Genomic DNA, 11842 nt, shown 5'->3' with positions numbered 1-11842 from the left:
TGTGCCCTACAGGGTAATGTAGGCTGAGATATGAATCAACAACCATGCGCCTCCACCATGTGTTTCTCAATCTTCTGTGTTTCCAATGTCAGGAAGCTCTCAGTTAATGATTGCGGGAGTGTTCATTGAATACTAAAGACATGGGCTAGCGTTGGGCAATTTTGAATCGATGTTCGCAACATCGATGTTTTTCTTCCGATTAATCGATTATTTGAATCGATGTTGAAGCCCCATGAAATCGACCGAATCGATTTTTTATATTCGATTTTTCTTTCGATTCAAAACTATTAACTTTAACACTGTAGAATTCAACCATTAAAAAAATAGCATAGCATAGCATGAATACTTGCACAAATCTTGGATGGAGTTGCAAAGTTGAATATTTCCATTGACATTGCTGATGTCGCTACTATCTACAATGTCATAGATTCACTCAGCTCCACACACCTGGCCAAGTCCTTGCAAGCATTTATAAATCCCTTCATCAACTTAGAAAGAGCCCAGAACTGAAGCATCTTCCAATAGATGAAAGGATGTTGAAAATAGCGAATTTTCAACTTATATGCAGTTATAAAGTAAATATACTGAAATAGAAATATTTATAAATAAATAATATTGGAAATATCTCACCAATTGTTGTGGGGTTTTTGTGGTTCAATGCCGATCATCTAATTGTCTTGATTAATGTTCTTCTCTGTAAAGAACAACACAATACTCAGCAAAGAACAACACAATACTGAACACTAAACACCCGCGCATCAATTGTTTTGATTTTCACTCGAGACAATAGCGAACGCGATCGATTATGCTGCCATACTCACCCCTACAGGAGTGATCAGAATTCAACCATTAAAAAAATGTACATAAAATCGAGAGTGTATATAATCTAGGGTTTATAAAATCGAGACATACCTGTATATCTCAGGTTTCTTGGGCTATCACTCCCAGGAGTCTAATCTCTCAGGATTCTAGGAGAACCCCTCTCAAGATTCTGGAAGATATCCAGGGAGTTCTGGAGATATCCGTCTAAGCATTCTAGGAGAATCTCGAGGAAAAACTTCTTTTAGGATTCTAAGGCAATCCTTCTCAGCATTCAGGGAGAATCGATTTCGGAAATCTGAATAAATCCCTCAGGATACTGGAAGAATTCCTTTAAATATTCTGAGAGAATCCATCTTTGAAAACTGGAGTAATCTCTCCCAGGATTCTTGGGAAATCCTTAATAGAATTCCGGGAGAATATCTATTGGAAGAGTTTTTCTCTCTTTTCTAGGATAAGCTCTCAGGATGTTGGTGTGATAATTTTCATCATTTTGAAGGAATCTCTCACAGAATTTCAGCGGTATCCTCAGAAATATGGAAAAGTCCCTTTAACAATTTTGGAGGAATATTTCTCAGCAGTATTATATGGGAATACCTATCATAATTCTAGGGAATCTTTGGATTCTAAGGGAAATCATTTCACGATTTTGGGGTATTTTCTACCAAGGGTGAAAATGCTTTCAGGATTTTCAGAAATTTCTGGATGATCTGGGTTGATTCCTTTAAGGATTATGGAAGACCCTCACTTAGGATCCCACTCAGAACTGTGAGGAAATCTTTCTCGCATTCTCAGGAACTCTTCTCAGACTTATTGGAGAATCATACTCAGCATTCTCAGAATTGTGGCGAAATTCCTACCAGAATTCTGGGAGAATATTTCTTAGGAGTCTGGGGGAATCCCAGTGAATCCCAGTGATATCCTTCCCAGGATTCTCTGAAAATTCAGCTTTTTGATGGTATCTGGGGAAATTTCTCTCACGATTCTGTGGGATTCTGGGGATTCTGGGGAAAGTCTTGGAATTCTGAGGCTATATTTCTCAAGATTCTAGGGCACTTATTAATTAATGATGAATCTCTCTCAAGATTCTGGCAGAATTCTCTAGATAAATTTGGATTTAGGAAAATCCCTCGCATAGATTTGTGAGTCCTCTTAGGATTCTAAGAAATCCATCTCAGCATTCTACGAGAATCCCAGTATAATTCTGTTTTCTTTATTCTGAAGCAGCTGCTCACAGAAATCCATTCGGGATTCTGGGAGAGTCCCTCTTAGTAATCCTGAAAAATCTCTGACAAGATTAAGGGAAGATTCTCTTGAGATTCTGGTGTAACAATTTAAAGTATTCTAGAGGAATCACACTCAGAAATCTGGGACAATCTCTTTCAGGAGAAGTCCTTTCAAAGATTCTGTGGAAATGTCTTTCAGGAATCTGCGGTAATTTTTTCTAGGAATTTCATCAGATTTTTCTCAGAATTCCAGAGAATCCTTCTCAGGATGATTCTGTAGGAATTCTTGTCAGGGAATCTTATCTCCCAGATTTCTGAGATAGTATATCTCAAGTTTCTTTGGCAATCCCATCCAATATTTAAGGGAACCTTTCTCAGGATTCAGGAGTAATCCCTCTTAGGATTCTAAGCAGGATTCTGGGTCATATATTTTAAGTTTCTTTGGAAATTCATCTTAGAATTCCGAAAATCTTTTGTGAGAATCTCTCTCAGTATTATAGATGGATTAATCTCAAGAACGTTTAAGAATCGTTCTTGGAATTCCTCACAGGATTCTGCGAAAATTCATTTCAGGATTCTGGGATAATCCTTCTTAGGATTCTGGAACATTTTGAGAGCATCCCAAGGGAAAGCCTTTCCTAGGATTCTGAGACAAGCTATTACGGGATTCTGGGAGGATTCCTCTAGGGTTTCTGAGACAATTCGTCTCATAGATATGGAGTAATCTCGCTCAGGATTCTAGGAAAATTCAGGGAGAATTCCTACCAAAATATCGCTATATTCTATTGCTTTCTTTTCTAGCTAGTGTCGCTCAGGATTCTGCTGTACGTGTAATCATTTTCAGCATTCTGAAGAAATCTCTCATAATTCTAGAGGAATTCCTTTCAGAACTTTGGTGGAATCACTTTGAAAATTCTTGGGGAGTTTCTCACAGCAGTCTGTGGGTGGGAATTTATCTCAGTACCATATGTAAATATTTCTCCGAGTTCTGGGGAATCTCAATATTTTTTTTTTCGATTCAAAAACAATAAATTTCATTTTTTTTAGAATGCAGTCTCAACGTTATATCAATTTTCGAATCAGAGTCGCGAAATGTTCGACGTGCAATCTCAAATTTGGATATTGAAGTTATTTCGACAAATAAAACATACCATGAACTTGAACTAAATGCAACAAACGAATCATGTATAGTTTTGTAATCTATATATATAAAAATGAGTTTGACTTCCCTTTGAGACAACAAAAGTCACGAACGGCTGAACCGATCAGGATGACTCTTGCATGGTTAGATTCGTATTCATGGTGGCAGTGTATATATGTAAAAAAAGTTAGGGAAATGAACTAAAAATGTAAGAGAATAGACAAAATGCTGATTTTTTATGACCTGGGAAGAAAATTAACATGATCGAAATGAAACCCATCTAGGGTGCCATGATGCAATGACGTTAACAATTGTCAAAGCACCACAACTTGGCAAGACAAAGTTTGCCGGGACAGCTAGTATTTTATAATATCGAATCGATTTGAAAACATCGATTCAAAGCATTCGATCAAATCGGTGAATCGATTCTGCTGATCCGATTCGAATCGATTCACAAAAATCGATGTTTCAGCCAAATTTGCCCAATGCTTACATGGGCTCATTGAAATTGTTCCAAAAAATCTGAAAATTTTGATTGTGTTTACGGAATAGCTCAAGATTTTTCTGGGATTTATTCAGGAATGATGCAGAAGTTTCTCCTGGAATTCTTCCAGGAGCTCTTTCCGATTGAACCAAACCTCGAGGTTTCTCAAGGAACACCATATGGGATTCCTTCCAGGATTTCTTGATTCCTTCAGGGATAATTTCAGGAGTTTCTGGAATCCTCCAGGAAATCATTCCGAGATTCCTCCAGAAAAGATTACTCAGGAAATAGTTTAGAATGTATTTCCAGATGAAACTATTGGCAAGACTTTTTTAGAAAACCCAGAAGAGAATATTGAAAGAATTGCTTACAATATTTTTGAAGGAATTCCTCAAGAAGATCATGTAGGAATATAAGGCACAAGAAAGTCATAGAACATTTTCTTACAGAACACCTGAAGTAATTTCATTAGGAATTTCATAAGAAAATATCTGAAGGAATGCGTAATAATCTCCTGGAGGATTTACATTATGAACATCTGAGAAAATTCTAGAATCAACGAAGTTCTTCCTGAGATTCCTCGTTTTGAAGATTCTTCTAAGATTCTGAGGGAGCTGTTCTATCACGAGTTTCTTCCAGATTTTTTCAGGAATTTCTTCTAAGATCAACGAGCAGTTCCTTTTGAGATTCCTCTAAGAGACCTCAAAGAGGTTCCTCCTTTTGAGGATTTCTTCTTCTGAGATTTACCCAGGAGCTCTTTTTGGGATTCCTTCAGGAGTTTTTTCACCGGTTGGTACCGGAGTTCTTCCTAGAATTTCTCCAGGAATAACTTATTTCTGACATTAACCAGAATACTTCCAGAAGTTACTTCACCGGTTCCTCCCGTAGTTTCTTAATAGTTTTCCCCAGAATTTCTTTCTAAGATTCGTACAGGAGTTTCTTCTGTGATTACTTCAAGAGTTCCAGTATCATTCTAGGTGTTTCTTCTGAAAATTCACAAGGAGTTCCTTCTGGGATTTATGCAGTAAATCTTTTTGGGATGCTTACATTAACTCCTTCCTTCAGATGATCATTCTGAAATTCTCTCAGATGGGGGCAAAATGTATGTTGAGGTCGGGCAAAATATCGTTTTTTATTATTTTACATTAATGTAAAAGAGATTCTTAAATGTATGAGCATACTTGCTTCTTGGATCTCTATGAAAATTTAACACAGCACTGTGTAAAATTTTCATAGAGATCCAAGAAGCAAATATATGGCGTTTTGCACCTTGCTCCCATACAGACGCGTAGTGTATACTTGAAATCTTAAACGTGATTATCTCGGAATCATGTTTTTCAAAAAAAAAAACAGAATAACCCACCTAATGGTTATTGTAGTGCCTTTCTTTCTTCTAATCATAAGGGGAAAATCGACTCAACATACACCCGAACAGGAAGGTAAGGTCATCTTCTACAACAAGAGTAAAAGCCAGGACCTGCCAGGACGTTGCCTGCAGCAACGAACATCGATGACTCGCTTTGACCACTCCCTTTGTCCTCAGAAGGTGGGCTGGGCAGAGTCAACCCCGCCCGCGCCCAACTGTTTTGCAGACATCAAGAACTGATGTTAAAGAAATCACTCAAAGGGGGTTTTCCCTCTTTCAAAATTTTGAAGTTAAATAAATAATAATAATAAGAACTGATGCCTACGCGCAACCCGATCTGACCTTCCCGCAATGAAGGGTATCACTACCCATCAGGCCCTATCAGAAGCACCAGAAAGTTGCTGACAGCAAGGTCTTCACCTGCCACGGGCCATGTCGGGGATCTCTTTCTAACCGACGCCACGACAGAAACGCTACCAGGACTTCCTCTCCGTGGCCCCTTAATCGCTTTAAGTGTCGATTTCGACCGCAGGGCACCGGTATGACCTACGAAGCCGACTCCGAACCCCTGGACCACCTCTTGTACCGCATCTGAACTAGCTATTCTCCGAGTCCACGCGCCACGTCCTCTGTAGCTCTTAGACGATGTGGGTGATAGCCGTTGAAACGATATTCCAATCAAATTCATCTCTACACATCCTCTGGACAAGACTGACCTACAACGCAGAGCTATTGGACGTCATCCGGGACAGTGCTGCAATAGCTGTGAAGGCTCCTTTACAGGCATAGTCAACGTGGCTACCGAAGGTGAACTTATCGTCAATTATCACGCTCAAGTGTTTGACAGAGCGCTTCGAAGTGATAGTGCAATCGCCTACACTGCATTGACCACCGCCTGCTGCTCCGACTTCCGGTTGTTCACAACCATCACCTCAGTTTTGTGGGGAGCCAACTGCAGTTTCCTGGATCTCATCCACGCATCCACAGCCTTGATCGAGTGGGTGGGGTTCTATACTATTTCCCGGAAAGACATTTCCCGGAAATCATTTCCCGGATACCCCATTTCCCGGAAAGATATTTTCCGGAATAACCCATTTCCCGGAAAACCATTTTCCGGAATGCTCCATTTCCCGGAATGCCCAATTTCCCGGAAAGGCAGTTCTAGGAACACCTGAGACCTCAGCAGATATTTTAGAATCTTTCGACATGATCTTGTTTTTTGTTTCTTATTACGACTAACTTTATCAGTTGATGATCAATTTCCAGAAAATCGAGCCTTAAAACTATATTCTATTTTTTTTTTCAAGATTGTATAACTTCATTTATAAATGGAACTCAGATTCTCGTTTCAGTTCACTTAACAAAGTAGAGCCAGCATCGTTGAGTCGATTGGACATATTTTGACTGGCTTTTCAATAACAAATTTTTCTTCCTTTTCGTCAAAGGCTGTTCTAGGTGCATTTATATAGTTGAACTGCTAACTGCATAGGAGATTTGCCCTTCTTCAATTTACAGGCTGTTCTTTCTAACGATGTATCGTTACAGAATTGATTCGTGCTCAATTTATTAATTCCATCTGATAATTGTCCTTCTTTAAAAACGGGCTGTTCTTTCGACCTGAAAGAACAACACTTTTTAAGAGAAGGGAACATATCAGAGTTTATAGTTTAGCCGCCAATCAAATAGAGGCCTGCAGCAAAAATCTAACCTCATCGAATTCTCATACGATTTGTAAACATTGCCCTCGATTTTTTTTTTTTTTGAGAGCAAAGACGGCTTTTACGGATCGACGCCGAAGGAATGAATGAGAAAGAGATAATGCTGACGTCACTGTGCAAGCTTTCATACGCAACGTTGTAACTAGAAAGAACAGCCTATTAACCCGGAAGCGGTCGCGTCGTGTACTAAGTACACGCCCCGCCCCATGAAAAATGCACACTTGTAATACACAGCGTGAGCGTGGTGTAGGTGAAGGTGATCGAAGACGCAACTGCTCGAGGGTTAAATAAAGAAGGGCAGATATCCTATACAGAAAGCAGCAAGTACATATCAATAAAACACATGGTAACAAACATGTGTTTTATTGGCAGTTGCTGCTTTCTATATACATATGAGATTTGCCCTTCTTTATTTAATAGGCTGTTTTTTCTAGTTACATCGTTGCGTATTTGATTGCCGGCCAAACTATTAACTCTATCTGATATTTTTCCTTTTCTTAAAAATGTGTTGTTCTTTACAGTTAGACCAAAGTTAGACTGCTACAGAGTTATTTAATTGCCAAACTGTGACTTGCACCTATAGAGATTTTCCCTTCTTCTAGCAATAGGCTGTTCTTTCGAGGCCTGTTTCTTGATCGCTTTCGTTTCAATCTAGTCTAATGACCATTTGGCTTAGTAATAATGTGGTTGACCACCATTACCTCAGTTGTTATTTGAAGGGCCTTTACTGACAGCTATATCTCAAGTGTATATGTGCAAATCGCCCTTAAACCGAATGAGTCGTTAAGCAAAAAGTTGAAGTTGGCCTCTTGTTATTTACAGTTTTAAAGGTTTAGTATGAAAAAGCCAGCGAACATATGAGAGAAACTAATAAGAGGGTATAGTGTGAGCACAGACAAACAGACGTAACACTTGAGAAATTTCCATCGACCACCCATTTAACGATCATTTTAAATTTTCATAGTTGAGGCTTTCACAACCAGAGGCGCGTGTTTGACGTTCACACTAGCGCCTTTTGGTGACGATATGGCACAACACAGTGATTCGTGCAACTTTTCCGCCAGGTGATGGTAGTGTAAACTGGGCGATGGATTTTCATGAAAATCGTTCAAGGTGTTACGTCTGTTTGTCTGTGGTGTGAGTGCTACAGATAAATTCAATACAGTATTCTCTTCTTTAAGTAGTCATTCAAGTTTTGGCTTCCCCATTACTTAAATTTGACATTTCATCTCTCATTTATTTTCTCATTTCAACGTTTTATTTTTGTTTTTTTTTTGTTCGCGTCTGATGTGTAGGTTTCAGAGGTGTTGTCAAAAGACTAATATTGACTAATCCGCAACCCACCCATAGAGCTCGCAAAAAGTATGGAAACTTTAAACCAAGAGTATACTGGTTACTGCGCAAAATATAACCGCTACCATTTTATTAGATATCATTCCTTTTTTTTGTGTTTAGGCTATTCTCTCGAATGTTATCTTTTAGAATTGTAGCTGCCAGAAATGTCATTGAATATTTTCCTTCATTAAACAATGGCTGTTCAATGAAGCTGTAGTGATAAAACTGTCGGCATCATAACTGCTAATATTATGTTTTCTCGAAGATTTGGAAATAACGCTGAAAGCCCTTCTTCTATGAATACCAACCAAAATGAGTCAATTATTGTGCATTTCATAACAGTTTTCCGGGAAATGTTCCATTCCGGAAAATGGGTTTCCGGGAAATGGGACATTCCGGAAAATGGGTTTCCGGGAAATGGGTCATTCCGGGAAATGTTTTCCGGAAAATGTCTTTCCGGAAAATGATTTTCCGGGAATTGTCATAGAATCAGTGGGTGGAAGTCAGCTCCACTTCTTCGATCGAATCACCGTAGACTTCGAGCGTAATGTCGCCAGCAAAGTCGACAATCTCCACTCCCACCGTGAACTATAGCCTCAACACCTCGTCATACATGACAATCCATAACACCGGATCCAGGATGGAACCTTGTGGGACTCCTGAGGTAATATGAAAGCACTTCCGACCCACCTCTGTGTCGTAAACTAGTACTCGATTCTGGAAGTAACTTCCGAGAATATTGTATAGGTACCCGGATATCCCCAGACGTAGGAGCGCATCGCTGGTCAACTGACGCTATTAAGCGCATTCCTTACATCCAGAGTCACTACTGCACAGTAGCGAATCCCCCTTCTCTTACGCTCGAGTGCTTTCCTGGTAGTTTTTGTAGCTGACACGATAGCGTCTACGGTCGACCTCCTCTTTCGGAAACCGTATTGGCTACTCGAGAGACCCTTTAAACCCTCGGTGGGCCTCAACATTCTATTGAGGATGATCTTTTCGAGCACCTTTCCCGTCGATCAAGCATATTGATCTATATGTCGACGGGTCTCCGGGTGGTTTCCCAGCCTTTGGCAATAGAACCAGGCTCTGCCTCTTCCATACTTCTGGGAAAACTCTTTCGTCCAGGCATTTCTGCAATAGTAGACCTGAACATCTCGGGAGCCTCTGCAATAGCTACTTTTAAGATCAGGTTCGGAAATCCATCCGGATCTGGGACCTTACCTACGCTACGCTTGGCCATCACGATCCTGTTGGCATCATCCCACGGATTCGCATTAACACTCCGACAGAGACTCTCAAAGCAGGCCTTTTTGCCTTTATCTCGGTCTTCAGCGCGGCTTTTGCAGCGGCGGACACCACCTATCGTTCGTTTCGCTCTTCCTCAGATCGTGATCGCTGCATCCACCGTCTAGCCCCTAGGCAGGCGCGGCGCTGGCTTTTCGTCAAAATATGGTGTCTTCCACTTGCAAGGACTTGGCCTTGGCCTTGCCGCCGCTTCCTCTCCGCTGCCTGCTGTTGTTGCAATCGATACTGTAGCGAACGGCCAGGTGGTCGCTGTGAGTGTAGCTATCGTCTACTCTCCAGTTTGATCTACTTGTTCGGCCAGGACTGCAAAAAGTAACGTCAATAATCGACTCCGCACCGTTCCGACTAAAAGTATTCTTAGTACCAACATTAGCCAGGTCGACATCTAGCATGACCAGTGTCTCTAGCAGGATCTGACACCGCTGGTTCGTAAAACGGCTTCTCTATTCCATGGCCCAGGTATTGAAGTCACCTGCTATTGCAACCAGCCTTCGCCCAACCAGTACGATCGTCATTAAGGCGAAACTGGAAGCATTTTCTCATTTTTTCGGTTTTTGATTTTTTATTAAATAACGAAGCAATATTTTCAAAATCGGTTTTCGTGCACATGTAGAGTATGGATCAAGGTATCTTCTGATTTTTTTTTTGAGGTGCAACATGTTTTACATTTTTGCAGAAACCATTTTTTGGTGAAATTTTGTTCAAAAATGGTTTCTGCAAAAACGAAAAACATTTTCCACTACAAAAAAAATCAGAAGATACCATGATCCATACTCTACATGTGCACGAAAATCGATTTTTAAAATATTGGTTCGTTATTTAATAAAAAATCAAAAACCAAAAAGTGAGGAAATGCTTCCAGTTTCGCCTTAAGTCCAGCATCTGCGTGAACTGCTCGATCGACCACCACAGAGGTGCATAACAGCTACAGAAGAAGACCCCGTTGACTTTGATGACCATGAAGCTTTCGTAGGTAGTAGGCACCAACTTCTGGAAGGGGTATTTACCCGTCGTCCATATCGCCGCAATTTTTCCGAACCTATTCGCTTCCGGCAGGTATCCTGACAAAGCAGTTGCTGAGCTGCGTTGGTTCAGGTTCAGCGCTGCTTTACCTGCACTGCGATTTGTCAGCTGCGGCTGTTGTGAAGGCCGGGCACCTTGGGCATACCGTTGGGCCCTTCCCTGGACCAAATCAAACCCGTGGGTGAACTCGTACAGCCTTGTGCCTTGCAGCCTTCACCGCCGCATCACCTACACATCTTGTTCCTGTTAGAGCCTTTGCAGTCCCATGACTTGTGTCCTGGTTCCAGGCACCTCAAGCAAAACCTCCGGTAGCTCGTGCAAGGTCAGTTGGTATACTGACCAGCCCACCTTGGGCTTTCCTACTTTAACGGTCTTGATAGCGTCCGCCACAGGTAGCTGTATCAAGGCCACCTATGTCACTGTCAGGCCCTTCTGTAGCCTAACGGCTGCAGTGGCCACTTTCACCTTGAACTGTCGCCGCAGTGCCGTCACAAGCTCTTCCGCGTTTGTGATCTCATCTAGGTCTTCACCTTCAGAGTCGCCTCCGCTATAGGAGCCCTTACCTCAACACCCTGAACGGCGCCCTTGCGTTCCTTGTCGCGCTCGAGCTCGAGGATCATTCCACCTGTACGAGTTTTCTAGGCCTAGTGTTCCCACGCTCCTGCATTGCGTTCGGTTCTTTTTCTTCCTTTTCTTTTTCTTCTTCTTCTTCTCCTCCTTCTTCTTCTTCTTCCACAATACTTCCAAGGGGCGTCCTCTCCGTGACCTGCCCAATTTTATGGCTGCTGAGCACCAATCTATGGTCACATACCCCGTTTCCTCTTTCCGTCTTTCCAGGACGCTTGGCTGGGATCCAACTTGCCGGCTTTACTATCGACCTTCGGGGTTAACAGCCGCCTAGTCTTGCGGGCGCTGGGTACACATTGGAAGATTTGACTTCGCCGGTTCTGCAGCTGCCGCAGTTGCCACGAGTTTCTCGTGGTCCTGCCTGGCCACCATCGTTGACTTACGAAGTCTAATAAGGGCCTTAATCGCTAATATTAGACTTCGTGGGCGCAAAGCTGCTGCGCAGCCACCTCTATCGCAGAGAGCCCATGTCCCTCATTAAGGACATAGTTGCTGGAGTTTTTTAAATAATTTTTTAGCAGTCTTCCAAACAACACAACACTGTAATAAGTTGATCGATTGTGTGAAATTGTCCTCACTTGCACCTGACCTACCGGTTATCACGAAAAACTAATGCGTTTTCCACTTTTGTGGACGAAAACCCGAATCAATTTACATCGCGGTTCGCTAAAACGGAAAAGCGTATCGTTAAACTGAGTAGTATTGTTCAACGTACGGCGAAATTGATTAAACCATAGTTCATGTTTATCACAACAAAAGGCTGTTATTTTGTTAATCTTTTTAACTATTTTAAAT

The sequence above is a fragment of the Aedes albopictus genome, chromosome 3 (genome assembly GCF_035046485.1).
Source record: "Aedes albopictus strain Foshan chromosome 3, AalbF5, whole genome shotgun sequence".
Taxonomy (NCBI): Eukaryota; Metazoa; Arthropoda; class Insecta; order Diptera; family Culicidae; genus Aedes; species Aedes albopictus.
The sequence above is the reverse complement of the archived record's forward strand: the minus strand, read 5'-3'. Positions refer to the sequence as shown.